Consider the following 4434-nt stretch of genomic DNA (forward strand, 5'->3'; position numbering starts at 1 on the left):
AGCTTCATGGAGAGCAGATTGTGCCTGGCCAATCTGGTGCCTTCTACAATGCTGTAACAGCATCAGCATACATAGGCTGGGCAGGGGAGATGTTCTCTGCCTGGATTTGTGCAAGGCTTTTGACTTCTATTAATGGGAAAGAGATGGGTTTGAAGGCTGGACTGTTAGGTGAATAAAGAGTTGGTTGGATGGTCGCAGCCAAAGGGTTGTTGTCAATGGCTCTATGTCCAGGTGGAGGCAGGTTACAAATGGTGTCCCTCGGGGCTCCATCTTAGGATTGATGCATTTCAATATCCTTATCAGTGACCTAAGCAGTGGGATTGAGTGCACCTTCAGCAAGTTTGCTAGATGACATCTAGCTGAGTGGTGCAGCTGATACAACTAAAGGAAGGACATCATTCAGGGTCTGGATGAGCAAGTTATTGCACTTGATTCGAGGCAATCCCAGATATATGCACTGAGTGGGAGAACTCCTTGAGAGCCCTGCAGACAAGGATTTAGGGGTTCTGGTGGATAGTAAGCTGGACATAGCCAGCAGTGTGTGCTCTTGCAGCCCAGAAGGCCAACAGCATCAACAGAGGGGGTGACAGCAGAGAGTGGGAGAAGATTGTCCTCTACTCTGCTCTTGTGAGGCCCCATCTGGAGTACTACAGCCCGGATGGGGCCCTGAGCAGCTTAATTTGGTGCGTGGCAACCCTGCCCGTGGCAACGAGTTGTACCTAGATGATGTTTAAGGTATTTTCTAACCTAAGCCATTCTATGATTACATGTACACAGTATCATGACTTTCCTCCTGGGCAGAGTACAGAAAAAAACCATCTGAGCTTCTGTTTATTTGGTGCCTTATTATTAAGGCAATCCTTAAAAATAGAGCAAACCTTAAAATCCTTTAGCGATCCTTCTTCCCTGGGGAAAACTGCTTTCTTTCAAGCCATTCATCTTCTAAAATATTTGCCTTCTCTGTTTCTGACTAGAGCGTTGTTTTCCCTTGGGGAGCATTAACCACTGCTGGCTGCCAGGAGCCACCAACCTGCTGTCTCACTCCCCCCCAGCAGGACAGGTGGAGGAAACAAGATGGAAAAGCTTGCTGGTCGAGGTAAAGACAGGGAGATCCCTCACCACTTGCCATCATGCTTTGGTCTGCATGTCTCCTCTGATATCTCCCCCGCGTCTCCCTTGCCACCAAAATCTTGCCATGTCAACCTATCTGATCTTAGTATTAATGTAGCATCCTGGTAGGGATGTTTTTCATGTCCTTGGTCAGAAGGTATGGAAACAGTTTCTTAAATTCTTTCCTGCTAGGAAGGACCACTTTGAGCCCCCACAGGCACAAACACCTCATGCTATGTCTCTATGTACTTCTATCTGAGATGATTGTCTCTTCTACAGTCATCTCTATTTCTGTAGAGCGGATGTTTTGCCAATGCTGGGACAGTCATGGCTTCCCTAATGACTGTTTTCTGTGCTGCAATTATGTCAGCTTGTGTAGGAGTAGCAGAAAATAACAGCTATTTAACATGAGATGATCCATTCAGCTGCAGTGTCAAGAAGTCTTAGTGGTGGGCTCAAGTTGATGAAAAAGGAGGTTTTCACAGAGAGATGAAATGGGTAGGAAGGTGGGGGGTAAATAGCATTTTCCAAATAATCATTTGACTGTTCCCTTTTAGAAACTGAACACTTGGCTTAAATAGCATCCCTCCCACAACATATTTGCAGTAGTAAATACTATGCCATGAAATCTTATGCCTTCAGAGATGGTCGCTAATGCTATTGTGATTGCAGGAACTTGACTGTTCTGGTCAGCTGTCTTGAAGTGAGGCTGCAGTCTATGCTGCTCCTTGCTAACAGTCTTAATCTTCTGTTTACAGTATGAGCTCAATCATCTGTCACAGAAATAAAAATAGAGTTGAGAGGAGCAGGAAAGAAACAGCTGTTGGCTTTGCACTTGCCCTTTCGTGCTCGTTTTGATCCTCATATCCTGCTGTTCTTCATGATCCCACCCCTCCCAAACAAGTATCAGGCTTTCTCAGACTCACACATGCAGATTATTTCAATAGATTCCCCATGTAGTTTGCAAATATTTGTGGATGTTGGAATGAGCCTATAAAACTGAAGTCTTTTACTCCTCTTGCAGAATTGCAAGTTGCAGTTTCTGAATCTTGTAGTTTATACTATTAAGTATAGAATTTACTGTAGAATTTGGGATCTCAAAGCACGTTTTTGACTTGTGAAATTACCCTTAGGTGCTGTCTTCTGTATGATAGGTGATAGGCAGTTTTATCTCCACAGTGGCAAGGTACCTTACCTGGCTGAGGTTGCTTTCTTAGTATCCAAAAGTTCCTGTAATAGCCTTCTAGAATGTTGCTAGTGGTTTCATACGATCTGTGCTGGCATAACTTAAATACTTAACTTTTGGAAACCGTGAGGGTAGTTGCCTTGCAGTGAAATAAATGGGGAGAATAAGACTCCAGGTAGAGTCTGGCAGCAAAGAAAGAACATGGGAGGCCTGGTTCTCTTGAGTGTCCTAGACCAGTCTGAAATCTGAGGTTAATGCAGCTCAGTTAGACTTCTGGAAATATTTTTTTTCTTTACCTGAGAATAGGAAAGATGAGATCAAAACAGATCCTTTAACGAAAAGCATTATCCTTGAGTTGTCTATCTAGAAGAGTGGTATAAAAAATTAAAACAAATCTACTGTACTTGTGTTCTGATGTATAGTGTTTGTAAATAGAAGTAGCTGTGCTTTAATCAGATTGTACAGCACTCTCTTCCTGGTGCTGGAGCAGGGATTGGTGCATAACCATCAGTGTGCTCTGAACAGGCTTTTATGCCATTAGGGCTAGATGCCAGAACTCTACAATGAGCCATATAAACCCAACAGGAGAAGCTGTTCCACTGTACTGCACCCCAAATGGCTGCCAACTGGTGGCTTTATAAAGCAGCCATCGCGATGTAGTTAGTGTGGTTGGCTCAAACAGGCTATTTGGGCAAATGGATGTGAGAATTTGATTTAAATGCAGGCTGCAAATAAGGATTAAGCCACTCAGACCTTCCGAGTGGTCTCCAAATCACCTCGGTTTCAGTGCATTTTAAATGAGCATCATCAGTTCAGTAGGAAGAGCTGAGTCCCCATCGTTCAGCAACGCAAATAGCTCTAACCTCTGTCACCTTTCCCTGTTGGGATGTACTTCTGTTTTTTAAATCCACATGGCTGTTTCATTTAAACTTATGGTCGTGAGTTCACTTTTATGGTCTGAATGTTCTTTGGGGATTTTGTTTATGTTTTCTCATGAGGAAAGACATAGCTTGTTGGATAGCTAAGATGAGAACCTACAGGGAGAGCCATGCTTTGAAGAAGGAGCTGCGATGAGATCAGCATATAAATGTTGAGATGAGAATATTTGGCGTTTGAGGTTAGGATACTTGTTATAATGCCAAACAAAGCAGACTGTGCCTGGGATTGCAGAGGTAATGGCACTGACTAACCTTAGCTCATGTCTTTCTGTGCAGAATTGCTTGGGGATTTATATTACATCTGCTATTTGATCAGCTTTTGTATTGAATGATGTCTGGGCTAGGTCAGACAAAGGTACTTCTGTGGCTCAGTGGGTCTGAAATTCCTCACTGGGTCTTCCTCCTCTGTGCTGAACCTGGAGACTGACTTTCCCTAAGGGTCAGCTGGCTCAGAAGGATTGTGACAGCACTGCTCAGCTCTTGTTTGGAGTGCAGCAGTAAGAAATCAGATTCTAAGTGCTGTGTCAGACATGCTTTGAGTGGGGCTCCATACTGTATCACTTCTGGACCCAGGCGAGCATAAATCCACTTCCTTATCTTTTATGGGCTTCAATAGTTATAAATAATGGTGACCAAGCTGAGCAGTTTTTTCTTGTACTTGCACTAATGGATAATATAAAGCAGGCTGGGGGAAGTGAGCAATACTCAATATTGCTATGCCCAAACCAGGGAGAAACTAAAACATTTAACCTGCTTTTTAGCTGTTCAGTTCCAGAGATAAAAAGAAAACGACAAAACAACAAAGAACCAGTTGCTAACCTTCTTTCCCTGGTATGCATTGGACGCTTGATCCTTCAGCCTGCAGCTCTGGAGTGTTCAGTATGACTGATCATAGAATCTTAGAACGGCCTGGGTTGAAAGGAGCACAGTGCTCATCCAGTTCCAACCCCTGCTGTGTGCAGGTCACCAACCAGCAGCCCAGGCTGCCCAGAGCCACATCCAGCCTGGCCTTGAATGCCTGCAGGGATGGGGCTTTAAAATAAAATAGGTGCTAGGTTAATGGGGACTACTGTGTCCTCTATGACTTAATTGCATGCGATTTAAGGTGGGTGTTTGTGAGTTTTCTTTTCCTTCAAATGTGAATGAACCGTCTGGCCTTGTGTACGTCTCTACAGTAGGAGAAGCAGAGTTCAATTCCTC

Source organism: Lagopus leucura, unplaced genomic scaffold, assembly GCF_019238085.1.
Source record: "Lagopus leucura isolate 7727_CA_CO unplaced genomic scaffold, USGS_WTPT01 Super-Scaffold_100012, whole genome shotgun sequence".
Taxonomy (NCBI): Eukaryota; Metazoa; Chordata; class Aves; order Galliformes; family Phasianidae; genus Lagopus; species Lagopus leucura.